The 25,738-nt window shown below is 44.9% G+C and overlaps 1 pseudogene; it reads left to right on the top strand.

The window, feature by feature from the left end:
* The first annotated feature begins 585 nt into the window (after positions 1–585).
* LOC9649746 lies at positions 586–24,261 on the top strand (annotated as a pseudogene).
* Positions 24,262–25,738: the final 1,477 nt, after the last annotated feature.

The raw sequence follows: 25,738 nt of genomic DNA, 5'->3' as shown, positions 1-25,738 counted from the left end.
AGCCACCATGTCGCGCTTCTGTCCACATAGAAAACTTCTATGAGCTCCCACACAGCCTTAAGCATCGACGTATTCTCCTCCTGCAAGAAAAAAACTAAAAAAAACTAAAAAAATCTTTCACATCATTCGCTCACGTATGATACAATGGCTAACCTTGCCTTGGGTGGGCTGGTCGAAAACGCTGCGAATGCTCTTGCTATACTCTAATACATGCTCCCACCTGCGATCACACCTAGCGTTTCTAGAGTAAAACGAGAAGAATTTTTCATACCAGTCGCCTGTAGCCCAATTGCCGCTGGTTCTGGAGAAGAGCAAAAGCCGGGAGAGAATCATGCCGCCTCTCGGCATCCCATCCTTCTCCCAGATGAATCTCCGTGACTCTTCCACCGCCTCCCACAGCATTCTCGATGTAGGAGAGCTGGAGCGGGTTCCCACGACACCCACAATCGCCCTGGATCCCTCAATCCGCCCGGCACGCTATAGATTACCGCGGCCGAGGAGCTGAGGATCCCTCGGCATCCTTAAGTTAAGAGGTGCCTCCTGTCATGGAGTGAAAAATCTTAGAATTGGCTTGTCCCAATCAGGATGTCGATGGAATTGGACTGGGTGGCAAAGATTGAGTGCCAAAGGTTGGCTCAAAAAACAAACTATTTGTTCTCTGAGAATATCTCGAGAATGTTATTCATTCGCTCCCCGTTCTCCAGCTCCTCGAGACGCTGGATCCCCGGCATCACGCGCTCCAGAATCAGGCCTATCTTCCCAAGATCATCGTCGTGATTGGGCTCAGCATTGCCCAACTCTCGATCCTGATGCTCCCGGCGGACGTCGCGAATCGCCATTCCTGCGAGAAGAATCTCTACGTCGGGGCGTGTAAGCTCACTCTCCCGATGAAGCAGCTATGGTGGGCGGTTTACATCATCGACACTGTGCTCGTCATTCCTTTCGCGATCTTCTTCTACGAGAGCGATCAGGAGAAGTAATCTTCCATCTTTTTGTTCTTGTTCTTAGAATACTCGATCGACCGAGCTCCTCCTAGAGTTTCTTAAGTTCTTTCTATTCCTCCATGATCTCAAAAGCTTTCTTTGTTCGTGGTGATTTCCAGGACTGTGACACAAAGGGTAAAGAACGCTCTCTTGTGGGTGGTGATACTCCTCACAGTTTTCTGCCTCCTTTTGGGAATTCTCTATGGTAAGAAGCTCTTTTCCATCTTTTGTTCTTAAACCCTTTTTCTACGTGATTGCTTGAAGCTGTTATTGGTTATGCCGATTTCACCATGAGAAGTCTTTCATCCACAACGATGGCGTTCATTAATGATTTTAGCTCGCTCAATGCAAAGGCTTCGTGCTTGGTTTCGGCTGGTTTCTCATTGTTTTCTAATGTTACTCTCATGGTAAGCCTTTTCTTTTACATTTTCCCTTTCTTCATTGATCTGACAACATTGTGTGACAGTGTGCAGCTTATATGTCTGGATCTCTGGTTAAAACTACGTGGTCTGTGCGTGCGCCCTTCCCAACTTACGTGATCACATTAAACACAATAATAGGATCAATACTCTTCATGGTAATGTCGTTTTATGTGTTGTTTTCTAGAAGATCTGATTTCCTTCCTGCAGATGTTTGGAGGTGTTGGAATGGCAACATGACCAGTGAGCCTCATATTTGCGTTCAAGTATAGGCCCAAGTGTGTTATTACTCGTGCTCAATACGTAAAGGTGTGTGTGTGAGTTGTTCTCGTTTCTTGCAACTAATATCTTCAAGGTGATCTAGCCAAGTGCTCTAACGAGCTAAAAACGGCGACTTTCGGCCTCCAACGCGAAGAGAGAGGTGGGAAGAAAGGACGGAAGTTTCGACAAAATGTGAAGAAAGTCCAGCAGGTGAGCACCACTGCACACAGAAACAAAAGTAAATGGTGGACGTGATCGTGTTGACAAACGCATATGTGTAGCTCGATTCAGGAGCTTGTCTTTTTGGAAGATGATGTTGAAGCTCTGAACGAGGCATTCCCACAGGGAGAGAAGGTACCGTTCTAGTTTACCATTTATGATTCTACTGCTAGTTTTCTCTCAGGACGGTTCTCTTCTACTTAGCCAAGCTTGTTTTTGGCATTTTCGGGTAAGAAAGTCCTTGAAAAAAAGATTCAGTCTTATTATTTCTCTTGTTGCAGTTTGGCTTTGTCTATACTTTGGCTTCTCCACATCATTGTTTTCATGCTTGCCAATCCTCCAGCTTTTCCGTTTCTGAATCAAGTCTTTATTCAGCTTGACAGTGTTGGGGGTACTTTCTGTCGATGCGATCTCTAGATCTGAATAGTTTCCTTCCTTCCAGGCTTGTTAGGAACCACTGCGTTTGCAATCTTTTGCTACTACCTCGTCATGTCTGTCATATCTGGAGAGATGCATCTGGGAATGAGGCTTCTGTTTCTTTCCATTCATCCAATGAAGTAAGCACTTTTTTTTTTAAATGCATTTTCTAGAATGTAATGGTTTTTATTATGAAACTATAGGTACCAAGGCACGCTCGATCCAATGTGGCACGAGAATGTGATCGCGTCGGGCGCGCAACCGTCGAGCGCGCAACCGTCGAGCGCCATGGATTCCAGCAGCTGGAGCGCCGATCGGCCGTGCCGGCCTTGGCCGTGGCCGTGATGGCGATATTCCAAGAAACCGTGCTCTGTCGATCATTCCCTGGAAGATCTCGCGCGCGTCGTCCAGCCGCCCCGATCGGCTGAAGAGATGGACGAGGGAATTCCCCACCGCACCCTCGCGGTAGAGGCGCTGTGGCGGATATCGGGCAGGATGTGGTGCGCCAGTGATGGATCTTGGATCGCTGTGGCCGCGAAAAGCACGCTCACGATCGTCTCAAGATCCATGATCCGGAAGAGCTGGATCGCGTCGGCATGGCGTCGAGGATCGATCGCGCCTTGCGGAGCTGCCGCGTGCATCACCGCCGTCCAGGTCACCACGTTCTTGTCCAGGGTTTGATCGAAGAGCTCCCTCGCGCGATCCACCAGCCCCGCCTGTGCGTAGGCCGAGATGATCGTGTTCCAGGACGAGAGATTCCTCGGCGCCGTCATCGAATCGAATGCCTGCCGCGCCTCCTCAGCGCCTGGATCATCACGTTCCAGGCAACGGTGTTGCAGTGCTTCATCCGCGAGAAGAGCTCCCTCGCCTGGTCGATCTTCCCCACGGATCCATAGCCCGCGATCATGGACGTGATGGACATGAGATCCGGATGATCCAGCGCGAGGAAGAGCTCCTCGGCGTTGTGCATCAGCGCTCGGCGTAGCCCTGGATCATGCTCAACCACGCGACACAATCCCAGTGAGGCATAGCATCGAAGACCGATCGCGCGAGATCGACCTCCCCGGAGGAGACGCAGGCGTGGAGGAGATTTTTCCATCTCGAGACGTCCCTCTCGGCCATGGCGTTGCGGAAGAACTCCTGGGCTTCGCGAATTTGCCCGCATTGGGCAAATGCTGCGATCATCGCGTTCGCCGAGACGACGCCCCGGGCAGGCATCCGCGCGAAGACCTCCCGCGCCTCGCCGATCCGGAGGCGCTGTGCGGCGATGGTGAGCATCGAGTTCCAGGTGATGACGTCGCGGCGGGGGGATTCCACGAACAGGGATCGCGCGTCGCGGAAGCAGCCGTTCTGGGCAAGCGCGGCGATGGTGATGTTGATGGTGAAGAGGTTGCGGACGCGGAGCTCGCGGAAGACGGCCATGGCGCTGGCAATGGAGCGGCAGGCGCCATACATCTGGATGAGGAGATTGGCGGCGAAGAGATCGGTGTGCCAGCCAGAGCGGACGATCTGCGCGTGCAATCGCCGGCCGCCCTCCAGATCCCTGCCCGCGATGCATCGCCGCAGCAGCACGACGTAGCCCGACGCCCCGGGATCGCTCATCCTCCTCGTCCCCGCGCATTTCCAAGGAGGAATAGTCTGTCGTGCCCTAAAATTCGTTTGAGTTTAAAGCAGATTCTAAGGATAGGCATAATCTACGTCAGCCCTAAATTCTAAGGTAGTATAATCCACGTCCGCCCTAATTCTTCTATGGCATATTCTTATTCTGTGTACTCGCGAGATCCACTTGTGTTCGAGAAGCCTTTTAGCCCTGGTCGTCTGAGGCCTGCTCAAGAGCAAGCAGTCCTTGACTTCTGTAGACTGGAGCACGAGTCCGAGTTGATGGAAGTCGGATTAAATCGTGTAGCGCCAGTCGGCCTCCAGCCTTGTCGCGATCCAGCCTTTAAATCGAAACGCTGGCACTTCTTCATTCTTGCTGACGCTCTCCAGATCGATCAGCACGTACTTCTCTTTCGAGTAGTCATACATGATCTTGTGCAGGATGAGACAGACACTAGAAGAAAAGAAAATTAAGAAAGCTTACCATCTTTGTGCAAAGCTTTCAATCCTCATACGCCATGTCGCACATGTCCTCCTCGTTGTTGGGGTATTTCTTCACACAGAGCGGTAGAGTTTCCACCTCGTAGACCGCCTTCATCGCCTTGATCACTTCCGTGCTCTTGGTGACCGTCGCCAGTCTCGCTCTCTTTCTCCTCCTGCCGCCACTGCCGCTGCTACTGTCTGATGAAGAAGATCGTTCTGATGATTCCGAGATATCAGAACCTAAGCGAGAGGACGTGTGCTTCGGGATGGCAGAGAGAGTCACCTCGCGCATGAGTTCTACCTCCTTGGACTCAAGTGTAGGCCCAAACACGCTACTGATCATATGTCCTCCAGCTTCTATGGCGGCGATGTAAGCGGCCTCGAGACCAGCAAGACAGACCTCGTGCTCGGAAGAATACACTTCGAAGTCTATGATTCTCTTCATTTCGCAGTGACCATGGGGAACAAACGTATCAAGTGGAGGCCTGAAATGATCTACTCAGTACGGAATCGGTGCGAGCTTGTTCATCACTCACAGGGTTTCAGCGGCCACGCTCACATCCATTCATAGCAACAAGAAGTAGAGCTTGCTCAGTCCATCCAGCACGTCAGTCACTGGCATGAGGACTCCCTACGCCAAAAGAACGTTAGAAAACAGAGTTTTCTCAGTGAATCACGTATGCTTCTTGCTTGGAGCATGAAAAACTGGCCGAACTGCCCTGCAGCTGTGTAGCATATCACAATCTTGAGCTTCTGATACTTTTCCCCTGCCCCATGATGATATTGCGTGGCCGATTCGACTTGCTGAAGAACTTCCATCATGGAAGTTCCATGATGACTCCTTTGGTAGCACTCTTCGATAAGTGTTTGGGCAGCACAATCTCTCAGCAGGTCCTAGATTCACTGGAACTGCATTGCCATTGCATTGTAGTACTCCTTGGCCACCAAGGAACCAAGTTTCATTAGCTGTTAGGATCCTATCCTAATTGGCTAAAGGGGTGATTATTTGATTGTAAAGCCCTTTCTTTATCCTATTATCTTGGCATGGTGCTTAACACCCAATTATATTGAGGCCACCCTTTAGTCAACTAGCTTACAGTTGCATAGCATATCATAATCTTGAGCTTCAGATGCTTTGCCCCAATGATGTTGTGTGGCTGATTCAACTTGCTGAAGAACTTCCATCTTGGAAGTTCCATGATGACTTTTTTGATAGCACTCTTCGATAAGCATTTGAGCAGGACAATCTTTCAGCATGTCCCAGATTCACTGGAACTGCATTGCCACCACATTGTAGTACTTCTCCCCAACCACTAAAGAACTAAACCTTATTCATTGTTAGGATTTTATCCCTTACATCTTATGCTAATTGATTAAAGGGCTAATCACTTGATTTTAAGGCCTTTTTTTTATTCTATTATTTTGACTTGGTGCCTAACATTTGGGACATCAAATAACTCATCTATGGAGGAGGGGGGACATCATGTCGAGATGTTCCCTATCAAAGTCAGAAAGAAAAGCTTTCATGTCGTCGTGCCCAAAGACAATAAGGAGCAGGCTTTCAGGATGTTAGTAGCTCTATGCCACATAGGCAGGTTCTGTTCCTCTATACCTAGGGTGTAAGATGCTCTTTAGCAGTATCATCATGGTATCAGAGCTGTGAATGGTACACCATGCTTCCCGCGATCTCTGTATTAATCATGGGAGATTGTTGCATGTTCGCAGTCATATGGCAAGCAGCAGCAGGGCGCCATTGTGGAGTAGCGTGATTGGAAAATTCGAAAAAAGTGAGTCTTTTCCATAATCAAGATTGGTCTTTGGTGAGCAGTAAATTCATCTTCTTGATTGTGCCAAGATTTCCAGCGAGAATTGGACTGCTTTATCCCAAATTCTTGGGGCACAGACAGAGGAGCATGTTGTGACCTTGAAAGGGCGTGAACCCATTGAGAAATTTGTCAATGATATAAATTATATTGAGGTTTGCCTCACAGATGTGGACAAACGAGCAGCATTATTGAATGGTATTCTAGATATTGAGCATTTCCAACAGATCTGCACGTCTTTACAGAGTATGCAAATGAAGCTTACCTTTCTTCAAATATGTGTTGCACTCAAGGAGGAACAATGGCAGCATAATTTACGTATGGCATCAGGAAAGGCAGCCAAGGCAACAGTCTTTATAGCTCAAGAGGCCTATCCTTCTGGTTCTACCACTTCAATTCCTGCTGTGAGTCGGAGTGGAAGCAATCCCAGTGGGAGCAACTCCAATAAACAGAAGAGGTGGCCTAGTCGTTGTAAGCCTTGCAATTACGCAAAGGAGTGTCCTAAAGGCTGCTGATATCGCCTCAGGCAAGGATGTTCCTCCTGACCGTGCTAGCCAAAGTGCAAATAATTCCACACAATCTTGTGCATATATGGCAAGCTATGGTCCCTTGGAGTCAGAAATTCTTTAGCTCAACACTGCTGCAGCATTTCATGTCATGCTGTTCAAGGATGTTTATCAGACTTATAGTGAGATTCTGACTGGTAAGCGCATTCGTGCTGCTGGAGGACGCTTTTATGAGGCCAAGGGCGTTGGCACCATGATGGTCCAGCTCAAGAATGGCGAGACTTGACTTATAGAAAATGTCTTTTATGTTTCCGAGTTGACAGAGAATTTACTTTCCTTGGATGCATCGTTATCATCTTTCTGGCGATCCCAATGGTATTTCTATCACTCTGCGAGTCTATGTATGGAAGCAGATATGCCAGTATTTACAAGCTAGATGCTATAATGATCCCACCTTTCCGAATTTTCTTAACAAGAGAGTTGCATATGTTGCTGTGGCACCGCCGCTTTGGACATGTACCCCATTGTCAAGCAGAACCTTGTTACTGCTTGTGATTTGGACTGACTTCATGGTTTAGGGGATTGCGAGGCTTGCATGGAAGGCAAGCATCACTTTAGATTGTGGTCGTAAATATGAGCAAGGATAAATTCAATCATGTCAGAACGACTCATGCTTGAGCTAGACAAACCTGTGTTCTCAGCTGGACAAGAAAGTAAGAAAAGAAAAAAGGGAATTGTTGTTTTGGAAAGATTGGATACATTGTACAAAATGCATGGCCTGCGCATTTAGCTTACTAGATTTCAAACCCAAACAGTGCCATGTTAGAGGAACACTAGGAACAATTAATCTAAAAATTTACAACTGCCTTAACATCTGGATCGTCTTGAACGAGCGAGAAATCTACTCCCGGAGTAGATCTCTAGGATCATAGCAGGAGATGTCACACCTGTGATGCGCTGCCGAAATAGCCTGAAACAACTGATCAGTACGCAAGCATTTGCCAAAGAAAACTTACAATATGCTCGTGACAAAGTTCGTGAGTTACAGGAGGAAAAGCTCGATGGTTTTGAGGGCCTCCCTTTGCCTTGTTCCCATCAGCACTGGCTGCGCTGTGCCAAGCCGTTTGCAACAAAAACGCCCAGTAGCATTCTCTGAAGTTCTATTCTCGAAGTTTTGTTCCTTGTCAAACTCAATTTAGATATTACCTTGTCTGAGAGACCTTGTTGCTCTACAATATTATTGCGACAGTGTTCCTGGGGTCGTTTGCATCAAAGCAACAGGATGGGAAAATCCGGCACCAGATGGAGAGCCAAATGGCACTCACAGCCAAGCCATCAACTTGTCCCTGGCTAACTTGTGGTAACCTTGAGCGCAAAGAATCTACAGAGACCAACGAGACAATGATAATGAACTCATGTTTCCTTTTATTAATATATCACAAAGAATACTTATGCTTCTTGATGAGCACCACAAGACTATAAACAGTATATAGATAGATAGATAAACTTATCATCACCTTTCAATGTTCCAGTGGACGGCAAAAATTTGCTACATTGACAAAAGTACTTGGAATCCAAAGCATGTAGCTTTTAGATATTTATTACTTTTATTGCAGTTTGTCGTTCCAGGTCTATGAAGTCGTTGTTTTCCTGATTGTCTCTTTCAGAAATTGAGATTAAAAAATATAAAAACTGTTATTTTCAGTAAATGAAAGTCATGAGGGACTTGATTATTATTTAGAAAGATGTTTTAGCTTGAAGCACGGGGCATCTTGGCTCGATTGACATAGCCTGGATATTAGAACACAAAGATGTTATCTGCAGCTTCCACAGCCTTCTTTTTGGCGTCTGGGTTCATCTTGTCAATGACCTCCTTGCGTGGCTTAAACTTACGGAAGGTGAACTCTGCAAATAGAACAAAAGGACCGTGCAGTTTTCAGTGGTTTACATTAGACACCTCACCTCCAGTGATGCCATTGGAATCCTCCTGATGGAACAGAATACGGTTGCTATCAGACCAAGTAAAGAGTTTGATGCGGTACACCTGCTCAAATACACGAGCTGTGACTGAAATACAAAGGGCAGCCTGGGCACAAACCTTGAAGTACGGGTTTTGCATATCAGGGTACCTTAATTATGTCAATGTCAATTATGGTCTTCTCGTGGTGCTCATGCTTGGCAAAGAAAGTTTCAAAGCTGTTAATGGTCGCCCCTGACTGAGCAACAATGCGCCCAAGAACTTCAATGTCGATCTTGGTTGATTTCAGGACGTCCTCATCTGCAATGAGATTCACAAACCAGGTCTGAACCTGTGACGAGAGAAGGCCGCAAAGGTTAATAGAGCTCTTCTATAATACATAACTTCTATTACCGCTTTCACAATAGCTGCATCCGGTGACCCGTCAAACTTGAAGTCGTTAGAGCTTTTGTTGAGAAACTTGTCAGCTCTGCTAATCCCATCGCCCATTGGCTCAACCAGGGGGTTTTGCATGAACATGGAGTTGACCTTCTCCCAAGTTCGCTCTTTCGGTGCCACTTTGGCGAGAAGAGTGGTGGTTCCCGAGATGCAAACTTTGAGAACCTCATCCATCTTCTTCACTGTTTCTGCATTCAATCCCCCAAACGATGGTGCCAAGTTGGTGTGGAGGTAATCCTCAGCACTCTTGGAACGCACATCAATCTGGAGCATTCCACAAGGAGTTAAGCACTGCTTTGGGCAAGACAGGTTCCACTTTACCTTGCTGAAATCAAAATTCCCCACAATGTCACCAATCTCCTTCAATGAACCGAAGGCTCCCTGCATTGTCGCCATGGTTGCCATTGCAATTCACCTTCAGAAGAGGTATGTACACCAGAAGAAGACTCCATTTTTATAATGGGCTAAACGAGTTAGTTTATTGCAGAAAACATGGTTAACCAAAATGAAAGTATAGCTCATCGCAGCACGTGCTGCATGACTTCGTCATACATATACCCTCAAAAATGCAGTATACCCGGTCTAAAAACAAAACGTGATTAGGTGGATTGAGCGTTCTGATGAATTAGTTTAGTGCAGAACACGAGTTCGGTCCAGGAAACGCATTTAAACGCATTCGGTGCAGAAAACGCCAAGCCTCCTTCGGTACAGTAGTCTACATGACTTTGAAAAAAATCATACATGACTTTGAAAAAAATCAGGTATCGTTTCATATTCTTTACGCATATGCTTTTAGGGCATGATAAAATACCGTACATTGCTACATCGGCGACGTAGACTCGCTCATCCTCGTCGATTGAGTTCAAAGCATATTCTAAGGATAGGCAATCTACGTCAGCCCTAATTCTTCTATGGCATATTCTTAGCATATTCTAGGTATTTTTTCAGGGAACTCGCAAGATCCACTTGTGTTCGAGAAGGCTTTTAGCAGTGGTCGCCTGAGGTCTGCTCAAGAGAAAATGGATGAACTCCAAGCAGTCCTTGCTCTTTGGTTCGACTTCAGTAGACTGGAGCACAAGTCCGAGTTGATGGAAGTCGGATTCAATTGTGTAACGCCAGTTGGACTCCAGCATTGTCGCGATCCAGCCTTTAAATCGAAACGCTGGCACGTACTTCTCTTTAATTCTCTTTCGAGTACACATGATCCTGTGCACCAAGCCCGAAAGTTTATAAACAAGGATGAGACAGACACTAAGATCAAAAACAGAAGGAAAGAAAGTTGAGAAAGCTTGCTTTCAATCCTCACAAAACTCCGTACGCCATGTTGCGCATGTCCTCCCTGTTGTCAGGCTATTTCTTCGCACAGAGCGGTAGAGTTTCCACCTTGTAGACCGCCTTCATCGCCTTGATCACTTGCCAATCTCCCTCCTGCTGCCATTGCTGCTGCTACTGTCTGATGAAGAAGATCGTTCTGATGATTCCGAGATATCAGAAGAGCACGTGTGCTTCGGGACGGCCTCGCGCATGAGTTCTACCTCCTTGGACTCAAGTGTAGGCCCGAACACGCTACTGATCATATGTCCGCTATCTTCTATGGCAGCCATGTAAGCAGCCTCGAGACCGGCAAGACAGACCTCGTGCTCAGCAGAATACGCTTCGAAGTCTACGATTCTCTTCACGCATGAGCTTGATTTCGCAGTGACCATGGGGAACAAACGTATCAAGTGGAGGCCTGAAATGATCTAGTCAGTACCGAATTGGTGCGAGCTTGTTCATCACTCACGGGGTTTCAGCGGCCACGCTCACATCCATTCATAGCAACAAGAAGTAGAGCTTGCTTAGTCACATCCAGCACGTCAGTCACTGGCGTGAGGACTCCCTGCGCCAAAAGAACGTTAGAAAACAGAGTTTTCTCAGTGAATCACGTATGCTTCTTGCTTAGAGCATGAAAAACTGGCCGAACTGGCCTATAGCTGCGTAGCATACCACAATCTTGAGCTTCCGATACTTTGCCCCTGGCCCATGATGATACTGTGCGGCTGATTCAACTTGCTGAAGAACTTCCATCATGGAAGTTCCATGGTGACTCCTTTGGTAGCACTCTTCAATAAGTGTTTGGGCAGCACAATCCCTCAGCAGGTGTCCCAGATTTGCTGGAACTGCATTGCCATTGCATTGTAGTACCACTAAGAAATCAAGCCTCATTCGCTGTTAAAATTCTATCCTTTACACTTTATACTAATTGGCTAAAGGGGTGATCATTTGATTATAAAGCCTTTTTTTATCTTATTATCCTAATCTAGTGTCTAACAATCCAGGTCAATTGGCCTGCAACTGTGTAACATATTACAATCTTGAACTTCCAATACTTTGCCCCCGGCCCATGATGATATTGCATGGCCGATTCGACTTGCTGAAGAACTTCCATCATGGAAGTTCCATGATGACTCCTTCAGTAGCGCTCTTGGATAAGCATTTGGGCAGCACAATCTCTCAAAAGTCGGATAGAAAAGATTTCATGTCGTCGCGCCCAGGGATGATATTGAGCAGGCTTTCAATGTTAATAGCTTAGTCACTGGCTCTATGCCACATAGGCAGGTTCTGTTCCTCTGTACCTAGGGTGTAATAGATCAAGATGCTCTTTAGCAGTATCATCATGGTATCAGAGCTGTGAATGGTAGACCGTGCTTCCTGCAATCTCCGGCACTGTATCAATCGCAAGAGATTGTTGCATGTTCGCAGTCACATGGCGAGCAGCAGCAGTGGTGCCATTGTGGAGTAGCGCCTTATCCCTGTCTACAAGGGAGAATTCCACACATGGGCAGCGCTGTTGAAGGTTATGTTTGTGCGAGATAATTGTGATGCTATTGTTGCAGGCATTGAGCCAGAACCTGCTAGATCAGGATTGAAAATTCGAGTCTTTTCCATAATCAGGATTGGTCTTGGTGAGCAGTAAATTCATCTTCTTGATTGTGCCAAGACTTCCAGCGAGAATTGGACTGCTTTATCCCAAAGTCTTGGAGCACAGACAGAGGAGCATGTTATGACCCTGAAAGGGGATTTCTTTTCTATGGAGATGGATCCTCATGAACGCATTGAGAAATTTATTAGCAATATAAATTATATTGAGGTTCACCTTAGAGCAGCAAAGCAAACCGTCACAAATGTGGACAAATGAGCAGCATTATTGAATGGTATTCTAGATATCGAGCATTTCCAACAGATCTGCACGTCTTTACAGAGTATGCAAATGAAGCTTACCTTTCTTCAAATATGTGTTGCACTCAAGGAGGAACAATGGCAGCATAATTTACGTATGGCATCAAGAAAGGCAGCCAAGGCAACAGTCTTTATAACTCAAGAGGCCCATCCTTCTGGTTCTACCACTTCAATTCCTGCTGCAAGTCAGAGTGGAAGCAATCCCAGTGGGAGCAACTCCAATAAACAGAAGAGGTGGCCTAGTCGTTGTAACTATTGTAAAAATTATGCAAAGGAGTGTCTGGTAGTTTTTGGTAGTCTGGCTTATACCAAAAATCTGGATCGAGCTTGCCTCTAGGACTATCAAAGCAATTTTCGTTGGTTATGGAGATGACACTAAAGCTTATTGACTTTAGAATTCTTTATGTTCATGTGTTTGAAGACATATTTCCTTTCAAGCAGCTTGAACTGCCAACCCTTGCAAAATGGCAGCTGGTTGATGACTGGCCAGTAGCAGATGTTCCAGTTCTAGTGGGAGCACTCCCACCACCGCCACCTATAAATCTGCCTCCGCCGCCACCACCTCCTATTCCACCTCAGGATGATGCTGATCGGCCGCGAGCTCAAAATGATACTTCTAATAACTATTCAGGTTTAACCTTTTTATTTTGCTAATGCTGAAACTATTCCTGAGCCACAGTCAGTTGATGAAGTGTTATCAAGTCCACATGCCTCTTCTTCGAGAGTGGCCATGGACTCTGAGTACAATTCTTTAATGCGCAACAACACTTGGATTTTGGTTTCCAAGCCAGCAGATTTGAGTACGAAGTGGCTCTTTCGTGTGAAGCGCAATGGTAACAATCAAGTTATTCGTTTCAAAGCCCGATTTGTTGCACGCTGCTTTACACAGATTGCAGGGCTTGACTTCACCGACACTTACTCCCCAGTGGTTCGAATGGCCTCTATACGAGTCATGTTGGCATTGGCAGCGCAGTACAATTGGGAAATCCATCAATGGACGTGCGTATAGCATTTCTGCATGGCGATTTAGAAGAAGAGATTTTTATTTCCCAGCCTAACGGATTTCCCGAAGAGCCAAACTTATTAGCTTGGTTCACCAAGATATTGGTTTCTCTCGAAATGCAGCTGATCAAAATGTTTATTTCAAACACTTTGGTGACTTGCTTGTGATCTTGTCTCTTTACGTTGATGATTTAATCTTGGTCTCCAAAAATCTGCCTTTTCTTCATGAGATTAAATCAGAGATCACATATCAGTTTGAGATGGATGATATAGGCGAGATTCAGTATTGTCTTGGCCTTCATATTTTGCGAGATAGAGTTCGCGGCTATCTTTATCTATCTCATCAGCGATACATTGACGAGGTTCTACAGATGCAGGATTCTACTCCTATGGAGATCGATCTTCATCTCTCCTCTGGTCAGTCTCCTGAAACTCCCGCTGATCGTGAGGCTATGCAACGTTTTCCTTATTGAGCTGCCATGGGCAGTCTCATGTATTGGTCTGCACTCGTCCAGATCTAGCACATGCAGTGGGCATTGTCGCCAAGTTTTCTGAGAATCCAGGCATGGCACATTGGCAAGCGATCAAGAGAATTATTCGCTATCCTCAAGGGATTCGCTCCTTTGTCCTCATTCTTCTGTCCTAGATGACTTCCAGCTACGTGGATATTGTGATGCCGACTGGGCTGATGATTTTGAGACCAGGAAGTCTACATTTGGCTATATTTTCTTTTTGGGCAGCAGTGCTATTACTTGGCAGTGAAGAGAAGAAGAGTGGAAGCTAAGATGGACAAGGATGACTCGAAGAATAGTCGTATATAATATCATAAATATATATACATGATCAAGAATACCTGGATCAGTGAAGTGACACTACTGCCACCTAAGATCATGTCATAGAGAGGGTATACCTCAATAGGTAGAACAAGTGCCAATCTGTCACAGCTTTATCTTCCAAAGAGTCTGAGTATATTACAACTTGCTCCACCTGTAAGGAAGCAGCATGGTTGCGCCTCTTTCTGTCAGAGCTTGGCTTTTCCCAGGATCAGCCGACTCTACTTTACTGTGATAATATCAGTGTTATACTTTGACCAAGACAACCAAGTTTCATGAATATTCAACTTCGATATCATTATGTGCAAGAACAAGTTTTACATGGCATGATTGTTCTCCAGTTTTGCACTACTTATGAGCAGCTAGCTGACTTGCTCACGAAGGTGTTAGTTCTTGAGAAGTTTATTGCTGATTGCAGTAAACTTCAACTCTTGGAGTTGTCAGATAAATAAATCCAGACACTGGAGTTTCATTTATCCAGCTAATGGAGGTATAGCACTATCCAGCTTATGGAAATATGCAGCTTATATGCAGATCCAGCTATTGGAGACCTTGTGCAGCACTCTGAGCAGTAAGTCCAGACCCAAATTGAGTGGGAGTGTTAGTAGCTTTTGAACCAAAAAATTTATAACTTTAAACTGGCTGTGGTTGGATGGCCGTCCCCCGTCAGCAGTCAGCAGGGCAACATGGCGGAGGGAAGATGTTCCCTCCACCAAGATTTACAAGGCTGGAGACAAGATCAAGCTTGTCTTTCCTTCCTCAACGTAGGACGGAAGGATGTACACCCAGAGCCCAAGGAAGATAGTGGCAGACATGGCATCTAAGGCTTTCCCAGCTTAATGCGTGGGGAACCCGACTTGTATCGACACAGGACAGAAACACCCTCCATCTTCTGAGTTGTGGCGAGGCTTGGCTATCAGAAGGCGTGGCCCGTGGAAGTGAACGCTCCTGCCTAGCATGGAGAGCTGTTATTGCGTTCTCCCGCAACGAGTTTGGCACCAGCCTTGAGATTGGGAGGCATTTATACCATTTTCCCCTGGATCGGTCCCTGGCAGGCGAGGTGCCCGAGACTAGGGAGCGGGCACACCTTGCTGCGAGAGGAAGAAGTGTTTGCTGGTGACAAAATCAATGTAGCCGTACATGTGTATTGATTATGTAATGAACATTTCCAATGTGACTCATGGTCAAACTATTTGCTTAATGTTTAAACTTTAGACTGTGGTCGTAAATACGAGCAGGATAAATTCAATCATGTCAGAACACAAGAGATATTCATTCAGAAACTCATGCTTGAGCTAGACAAACCTGTGTTCTCAGCTGGACAAGAAAGTAAGAAAAGAAAAAAGAGAAGTTGTTGTTTTGGAATACATTGTACAAAATGCATGGCCTGCGCATTTAGCTTACTAGATTTCAAACCCAAACAGTGGGAACACTAGGAACAATTAATCTAAAAATTTACAACTGTCTTAACATCTGGATCGTCTTGAACGAGCGAGAAATCTACTCCCGGAGCAGATCTCTAGGATCATAGCAGGAGATGTCACACCTGTGATGTGCTGCCGAAATAGCCTGAAACAACTGATCAGTACGCAAGCATTTGCCAAAGAAAACTTACAATATGCTCGTGACAAAGTTCGTGAGTTACAGGAGGAAAAACTCGACGGTTTTGAGGGCCTCCCTTTGCCTTGTTCCATCATGCGCTGTGCCAAGCCGTTTACAACAAAAATTCCCAGTGGCATTCTCTGAAGTTCTATTCTCGAAGTTTTGTTCCTTGTCAAAGACAATTTAGATATTACCTTGTCTGAGAGACCTTGTTGCTCTACAATATTATTGCGACCGTTTGCATCAAAGCAACAGGATGGGAAAATCCGGCACCAGATGGAGAGCCAAATGGCACTCACAGCCGAGCCATCAACTCGGCTTAGAGCTGATTGAGCGTGTCCCTGGCTAACTTGTGGTGACCTTGAGCGCGAAGAATCTACAGAGACCAACGAGACAATGATAATGATCTCAAACTGTCCTGTTCGTTTTATTAATATATCACAAAGAATACTTATGCTTCTTGATGGGCACCACAAGACTATAAACAGTATAAAGATAGATAGATAAACTTATCATCACCTTTCAATGTTCCAGTGGAAGGCAAAGATTTGCTACATTGACAAAAGTACTTGGAATCCAAAGCATGTAGCTTTTAGATATTCATTACTTTCATTGTAGTTTGTCATTCCAGGTCTATGAAGTCGTTTCCCTGATCGTCTCTTTCAGAAATTGAGATTAAAAAATATAAAGACTGTTATTTTCAAGTAAATGAAAGTCATGAGGGGACATGGCTTGATTATTATTTAGAAAGATGTTTTACATTGAAGCACGGGGCATCTTGGCTCGATTGACATAGCCTGATTGCAAACCAAAGATGATAGCTGCATCTTCCACAGCCTTCTTTTTGGCGTCTGGGTTCATCTTGTCAATGACACCAAAGATGTTATCTGCAGCTTCCACAGCCTTCTTTTTGGCGTCTGGGTTCATCTTGTCAATGACACCAAAGATGTTATCTGCAGCTTCCACAGCCTTCTTTTTGGCGTCTGGGTTCATCTTGTCAATGACACCAAAGATGTTATTTGCAGCTTCCACAGCCTTCTTTTTGGCGTCTGGGTTCATCTTGTCAATGACACCAAAGATGTTATTTGCAGCTTCCACAGCGTTCTTATAGGCGTCTGGGTTCATCTTGTCAATGACCTCCTTGCGTGGCTTAAACTTACGGAAGGTGAACTCTGCAAATAGAACAAAAGGACTGTGCAGTTTTCAGTGGTTTACATTAGACACCTCACCTCCAATGATGCCATTGGAATCCTCCTGATGGAACAGAATACGGTTGCTATCAGACCAAGCAAAGAGTTTGATGCGGTACACCTGTACTCAAATACATGAGCTGTGACTGAAAGGGCGGCACAAACCTTGTAGTACGGGTTTTGCATATCAGGGTACCATGTCAATTATGGTCTTCTCGTGATGCTCATGCTTGGCAAAGAAAGCTTCAAAGCTGTTAATGGTCGCCCCTGACTGAGCAACAATGCGCGAACGAACTTCAATGTCGATCTTGGTTGACTTCAGCGCGTCCTCATCTGCAATGTAATTCACAAACCAGGTCTGAACCTGTGACGAGAGAAGGCCGCAAAGGTTAATAGAGCTCTTCTATAATACATAACTTCTAGTATCGCTTTCACAATAGCTGCATCCGGTGACCCGTCAAACTTGAAGTCGTTAGAGCTTTTGTTCAGAAACTTGTCAGCTCTGCTAACCCCATCGCCCATTGGCTCAACCAGGGGATCTTGCATGAACACGGAGTTGACCTTCTCCCAAGTTCGCTCTTTCGGTGGCACTTTGTACATCAGAAGAAGACTCAATTTCTATAATGGGGTAAATGAGTTAGTTTATTGCAGAAAAGATGTTTATACCAAAATGAAGTATCATCGCAGCACGTGCTGCATGACTTTGTCATACATATACCTCCAAAAATGCAGTATACCCGGTCTAAAAGCAAAACGTGATTAGGTGGATTGAGCGTTCTAATGAATTAGTTTAGTGCAGAACACGAGTTCGGTGCAGGAAACGCGTTTACACCAAACGCGTTCGGTGCAGATATCCTTCGGTGCAGTAGCCATGACTTTGAAAAAAATCAGGTATCGTTTCATATTCTTTAGGCATATGCTTTTAAGGCATGATACAGTTCTCTGGTTACTCCACTTGGTAGATTGCAGCGAGCTCAGACTTCGGATTCTCCTTGCCAAACGCGTATACGACTTTGCCCCAGCTGGTTGCTGGAACGGCATCGCGTCGCAAAGGAACCAGCGCTTGTGGAAAACCACAGGTCCACTAAGTCACAAAAGCTTTGACAGCATCGTCCCGGAGAGTTCATTCAACTTAAAAAACATCGGAATATTGATGGTGAAGGAAAAGGACTGGCAAGCCGTTCCCCCTGCGTTTCAGGAAATGGGCCGTGACGTCAACAGGGTGAAATCACTCATTTCACGCACTTGTCAAGGACCACCTTCCCACCTAAGCCCATGTAACCTGAGACGGTGAATTAAATGTCCGAAGTAGAATATTCTTTTAATTCCATGCCCTTTATATAGTTATGCCATACCCATGCATCACCCCTGCTCATTCCATGCCATACCTCGTGTCCATGCATCCAAGTCTAATGCATTTCTACTTCACGTATCTAAGATGTTTGGAGGACCAAAATGAAACCCTTTTTCATTTACCAAACTTTGGATAAAGAGCATGAAAATGCCAAGAACACTTTATCCACTTGACCTAGAGCATAAATCTCTATAACAACACTTTCTCAGTCACAATTATTCCACTTTTCACCATAAACAATAAATGCTGCTATTGTTTCTACTTCCCTAGGATACATAAACAACCTCCAACATTTATGCTCTTCTAGTAGTGTTATGTGCCTCATCACATCTCGACCCACTTATAGCAAGTGCTCAATGTAATTTGTATTGCACCTCCTATATAACTCTGTGATATATTGTTATTTTACTAACCTAGAAGTAAAATTTAATGTCAATACTGAAGACATTAAGTAACATAAACAAATTTAATGTCATTTGCGAGTACATTTATTTTGTACTTTATTTTGTAGTGAATCAAGAATATGACCAATGTGCTTTGCTAAAATCTAACTTTATATTCTTTCAACCTCATCATAACATTTTAGAATGTTTTTTTCTTCGTCACAAGAGTAGAAATATTCAATGACAATATATTTGAAACAACATTCAATATATAATACATTTATGTTCCTTTTCCACTTAGACAATGTTGGATAGTGTTTTGAAATATGCTATCTTCTGTAAACATAAGTGTTATATAACACTTTGTGTTTCCAATAGATCTTTCTATTTGTGGATGTCAAAGTAACACAATATTTGTCACATATTGCTATTAGTGATGTTGCCACATCACGTGAAACTCCTATATCCACCATTTTCTTCCTGAATTATAAGAAAATACATTAATATCAAGATCCATAAACAAGTAAAGAGGTGTTTTTTTGTTTTGCCATAACATTGGCAATGCAAGTATCTATGAAGAAAATTTAAATTTTCCCATCTTGAGTAGTCATAATGCAAAAACTTAGAATAGAGGGTCTTGACCTATTGACATTATGTTAAAACATAAGATGACATTCAGTACATATGATAGAGATATTAAGTTTCATATTGATCTTGTTTGTATCATGTAGATTCACGTCTAACAATACTTTTCTGGTTTTGTGTAAGAATCCTAAAAGATTTGGCTATAAGATCTAGATTGGCTAAAAAGAAAAAAGGAAACAAAGCTATTTAAATTTGAAAAAGTTTTATGTTACTAGTATTTTCAATACTAGCACTTCTTGATCAACACTTTGGGTTGGCTCAACACTCTGGTCTTGTTCGGCCGAAAATTTTCAATCTCACTTTCAATTTGATTGTCAATCTATAAATAAAATTTATTGAGAAGAAAAATATTTTACAAGGGCAACAAACTTGCATAAGTGGAAGATCTAACTTTTTCCATACTAGATGCTTCTTTTTGCAATTCAACAATCAAGATTTTTCTATAGCATAAGCAACATTTTCATAGTTGTTTATGTGCAATTTTTGGGTTCCTCACAATATGCACTAAGCTAAACAATCTTAACCATACCAAAAAGAAGTATATTAAAACCTAAAGACAAGAGATTCAATGTTTATTTTTTCTTGGATTGATATCCTTTGAAGGAAAACTAACTTATTAGTGATCACAGTGTAGGAGATTTAGATTGTCACCATCATAACCATTCTATATTGTAGAAGTCAGTTCTTGCAAAACTTTATCCTAATGAGCTTACAAGATATATTAAATTTTCAGAGACATTTAGTTTTTAGCCAATGTCCTAAAATTTCAAATTAAAGCAGGAAAATAAATATGCCCATGACATGGTCATCGACCTATAATCTACATAGTAGACATTAAATTTAACATAATGTCTACTACAATATTTAGTTCAGATCTAGATAGTTATGTTACATGGGCTTAAATGAGACATTCCTTTGCTAGAGTAGCAAAAGCTTGTTTGGGCTTGTCCAATTGGGATGGAACTAAGCTTGAAATGCTTCTAGTGTAGGGAGGTGTTGCACATATCTGGTTTCCCGATCCCAGCAGAGTATGAAGGGACAACGTTGCTGCAGTAGTGCTTGGTTTTTGAGGGTGACTAGCAAATCAACGTAGCCATGATTAATTGCTGATGAAAAGCTAACATCTTCGATGACTGAAGACCATGTTGACTAAATATTGACTTTTACGGTCAAACTATTTGCTAATTAGACTCAGGCTACACTCCAAGAAGAATTCCAACAGAAAAACGATCAGCTTTGCAAGATGGCACGGCCCAAGTCGGATGCCAGCGCGATCCACAGCGCCAGGCTCTGCGGTGCTTAGGATGTCGTTCTCTAGCCGGTCCCTGGCGAGGAAGAGTTCCTGGCAGCAGAGTAGAGTGTTTGTTTCGGACTCGCTAACCAGCACTTGCTCCGGCTGATCGATCGGAAGTTTAGAGTGTAAACGAGATGCGAGAAACAGCTCCATACCGATTCTTGGAGCAAGGACAGCCAGAATTTACGTGGAAAGGTTCCAGATTTTAGAAGCTGCAAGCCAGGGTTTTAGCGAGGAAGAAGAAGGAACGGATTGGTAACCTGGAGAAGAGAAGTCACCGCTGCTCTGTCAAGCGCAGCGAGGTTCTCGGTGTAGGAAGCCTCCCTACGACGCAGATCTCTAATGTTTTGCAATGCTGCCTTGAAGTTCTTGTACCTGCGTCAAGTTAGACGTTAGCTCCGGATAGTTTCGCAACTGTATAAAGTGAGTACCTTGCTAAGAACGACAGGCCTTGATGCTTCGTTGCTCCCGAGCCAAGGATGTCACAGAGACCCTCAAAATGCTGGCATGGGAAAAGAGCGTTAAAAGTGTGCGTGTATCAAATAAAACGTAAGACTGCTACCTCGAGATTATCCAGATTATCAGCTTCACCAGACGTTATTGTGTCCAAAATCTGATCCGCAAGAGTAGAAAGCCTCTGCTCGTCTCGGGCCAATTGAAGCCACATTATCCCTTGGCCCTTCTTTCCATGCTTTAAACTATGAACACCAACAGCCTGGAAGACATAAAACACAGGTGAGAACCCCAAGCCTGGAAAGGAAGAGGATACTCCTGGCGATGGCTGTGCTCACGGTATCAAGTTCATAGAGGCGGCATATCTCTAGTGCCTGTTGCACAAAATTCACATTGAGATTCAAGAAAACGTCACACCAAGACCAACCGTCAATGCCAGTTTCTGATTGGAACATCTCTGCTTCATTAGGAGAGCTTCAAGCATTCCCAGGCCTTGCTCTGGGCAAGCCGCGAGGTAAACAGGTGCTAGCTGAGACAATTGTTAAGAAGGAGGACAGTACTTGAGAATAAACCAAACGATGGAGTTCTTTCAAGCTCAAGCCGCCTAGAGTTTGCCTGCCTTCTTCAAGAAGAGATCGAACGTCCTCCCCTTTTGCTATCAGGAGATCATCAACATGCGCCATCATCCTGATAGAAAATTTATATAAATATTTGACATGAGAAGTTCTTACCACTGTGAGGGAAGAGCATTTGCCTCGGTGTCGTTGCTGATAATTGCAGATAAAAGTTCTTGAAGGTCTTCGTCCCCAGAACTTTTCAATCCTTTGCACTTGGAAGCTATGCTACGCATTCCATCTAAGACCTGCACCCGATAATTGCAAGTGAACTTAGCACACTACACAGTTCATACATACCAAAGAAAAAGGTATCAGATGTAGGAAATGCGCCACCAGCAGCTCCATCCAGTGAAACGTAGAGAGCTGTAGAACATCAACGTTTCCCAATAGCACCTGTATTAGCTTCTTAAGACCAAGAAGCGTCCCACGGTGGTTGCATTCCGCCCAAAACACACTATTTTCAAGCTTGGAAACCTGACTTCGCCAATTTTTCCCTCACCTGCATGTAATAAAATCTGAGAAACTAAAAACTTTGCTGCAACCACATCAAACCTTAGAAAAGTCAGGCTTAAAACCTATAGCAACACCAGGACTTCCATCAGGGAGCCTCGGGCGCAGCCGCGGCATTTGCATAATGAGCAGTGTCACTGCTTCTACAAGGCCATTTCAGTCTGCCAAGACATAAAAAAGCATCTGGAAGTTAACGCAAGTCAACAAAACTGCATGGAGAAAGAAACCTGCCGGTGATCGCATTAAACACAATAATAGGATCAATACTCTTCATGGTAATGTCGTTTTATGTTTTGTTTTCTTCCTGCAGATGTTTGGAGGTGTTGGAATGGCAACATTACCACTGAGCCTCATATTTGCGTTCAAGAATAGGCCCAAGTGTGTTATTACTCGTGCTCAATACGTAAAGGTGTGTGCTTCAATTCTTTTTACGTTTCTTGCAACTAATCTCTTCAAGGTGATGGCTTGGCAAGAGGTGACTGACTTAGCCAAGCGCTCCAACGAGCTTGGGTCTCCAACGCGAAGAAAGAGGTTGGAAGAAAGGACGAAAGTTTCAGAAAAATGTGAAGAAAGTCCAGCAGATCAGGTCCGCTGGGCACAGAGGAAATAATAAAAATAATAAAAAACAACAATGGTGGACGTGATCGTGTTGACAAATGCATATGTGTAGCTCGATTCAGGAGCTTGTCTTTTTGGAAGATGATGTTCAAGCTCTGAATGAGGCATTCCCACAGGGAGAGAAGGTATCTCTAGTTTCCCATTTAAGTTATTTCATTGCTGGATTTTCTCTCAGGCAGACACATCCTGGGCTCTTACAGTTCTTTTCTACTTAGCCAAGCTTGTTTTTGGCATTCTCGGGTAAGAAATAGACTCCAAAGGCTTGACAAAGATATTCACTTTTTCTTTTGTTTTTCTTGTTGCAGCTTGGCTTTGTCTGTAATTTGGCTTCTCCACATCATTGTTTTCATGCTAGTCAATCCTCCAGCTTTTCCGTTTCTGAACCAAGTCTTTATTCAGCTCGACAGTGCTTGGGGTACTTGCTGTCGATGCGATCTCTAAATCTGATTTGGTTCCTTCCTTTCAGGCTTGCTAGGAACCACTGCGTTTGCAATATTTTGCTACTACCTCGTCATGTCTGTCATATCTGGAGAGATGCATTCCATTTATCCAATGAAGTAAGCACTTTTTTTATTAAAAAAAATGTTTTTTCTATGAAACTATACCAAGGCACGCTCATGAACTCGTTTCTTTTCAACATGGCCATTATCCTTCTATGTTCAACAAGGTGAACAAGGTGACGACTGTTAGGATCTTATCCCTTACACCCTAAGCCAACTGGCTAAAGGGGTGATCACTTGATTGCAGGGCCTTTTCTTTATCCTATTATCCTGACCTGGTGCCTAACAATCCTTCCCCTCGTCAGGGAATGATCGTTCACGATCATACTTAGGCCACCATCGGGTCACCATGGTCCTTCTCTTAGGGTCTACCAAACCTTAGTTCTCCCTCTAGATCCACCATATTGAATATTCCTTCAAAATATTTTTGCCCCACTCGTCAGCCACAAGAATCAAACTGGGCTCCGATACCAATGTTAGGATCCTATCCCTTACACCCTAAACCAACTGGCTAAAGGGGTGATCACTTGATTGCAGGGCCCTTTCTTTATCCTATTATCCTGACCTGGTGCCTAACAACGACGTCTCGGCGGTGGGATTCCATGAACAGGGGTCACGTGTTGCGGAAGCAGCCGGTTCTGGGCAAGCACGGCGATGGTGATGTTGATGGTGAAGAAGTTACAGACGGCTGGCGACGACGAGATCGGTGTGCCAGCCCGAGCGGATGATCTGCACGTGCAATCGCCGGCCGCCCTCCAGATCCCTGCCCGCGATGCATTGCCGCAGCAGCACGACGTAGCCCGACGCCCCGGGATCACTCATCCTCCTCGTCCCCGTGCATTTCCAAGGAGGAAGAACAAATCTGTCGTGAGTTTGGATAGGCATAATCTAAACTCTAAAGTAACTTTAAAGTAACTTTAAACTCAGCCAGCCCTAAACTCTAAAGTAACTTTACTTGGAAAAGCCTTTAGGTGGTCTGCTCAAACCAAAGAACAGTCCTTGCTCTTTGGTGACTTCTGCAGACTAGAGCTGATGGAAGTCGGATTAAGTCGTGTAGCGCCAGTCGGCCTCCGCGATCCAGCCTTTAAATCGAAACGCTGGCACTTCTTCATTCTTGCTGACGCTCTCCAGATCGATCAGCACGTACTTCTCTTTTGAGTAGTCATACATGATCTTGTGCACCAAGCCTGGAAGTTTACAAACAAGGATGAGACAGACACTAGAAGAAAAGAAAATTAAGAATGCTTACCAGCTTCGTGCAAAGCTTTCAATCCTCGCAAAACTCCATACGCCATGTCGCGCATGTCCTCCTCGTTGTCGGGGTATTTCTTCTCACAGAGCAGTAGAGTTTCCACGTTGTAGACCGCCTTCATCGCCTTGATCACTTCCGTGCTCTTTCGCTCTCTTTCTCCTCCTGCCGCCACTGCCGCTGCTACTGTCTGATGAAGAAGATCGTTCTGATGATTCCGAGATATCAGAACCTACGTGTGCTTCGGGATGGCAGTGAGAATCACCTCGCACATGAGTTCTACCTCCTTGGACTCAAGTGTAAGCCCAAACACGCTACTGATCATATGTCCGACACCTTCTATGGCAGCAATGTAAGCGGCCTCGAGACCGGAAAGACAGACCTCGTGCTCGGAAGAATACGCTTCGAAGTCTACAATTCTCTTCACAGCGCCCTCGAGCGTGAGCTTGATTTCCCAGTGACCATGGAGAACAAACGTATCAAGCGGAGGATCTAGTCAGTACGGAATCGGTGCGAGCTTGTTCATCACTCACGGCCACGCTCGCATCCATTCACAGCAACAAGAAGTAGAGCTTGAGAGGTACGTGTTTAGTCACATCCAGCACGTCAGTCACCCAGATTCGCTGGAACTGCATTGCCATCGCGTCGGAGTACTCCTCCCCAGCCACCAAGGAACCAAGCAAGTGGAAAACCGCCGATCCTCATTCGTGACATCGAAGAACTCATCCATGGAGGAAGGAGGGGGAACACGACGTCGAGACGTCGAAGTCGGATAGAAAAGCTTTCACGTCGTCGTCGGGCCCAGACGATATACAGCGAGCAGGCTTTCAGGATCTCCTCGGTGCCTGGAAGAGATATCAATGCTCATTCTGATCAAGAAGAAATCACGAGGGCCTGCTGGCTGGCCGTCCCCGTCAGCAGGGCAACAAGGCGGGCGAGCTTGTACGGAAGATGTTCCCTCCACCAAGATTTACAAGGCTGGAGACAAGATCAAGCTTGTCTTTCCTTTCCTCGACGTAGGGCGGAAGGATGTACACCCAGAGCCCAGGGAAGATGGTCCAGCTTAATGCGTGGAGAACCCGACTTGTATCGACGCAGGACAGAAACATCCTCCATCTTCTACTCCACTGCAATATGAGTTGT

The sequence above is a fragment of the Selaginella moellendorffii genome, unplaced genomic scaffold (assembly GCF_000143415.4).
Source record: "Selaginella moellendorffii unplaced genomic scaffold, v1.0 SELMOscaffold_31, whole genome shotgun sequence".
NCBI classification, from domain to species: domain Eukaryota; kingdom Viridiplantae; phylum Streptophyta; class Lycopodiopsida; order Selaginellales; family Selaginellaceae; genus Selaginella; species Selaginella moellendorffii.
Note: the sequence above shows the minus strand (reverse complement) of the source record. Positions and strands in the feature narration are given on the sequence as shown.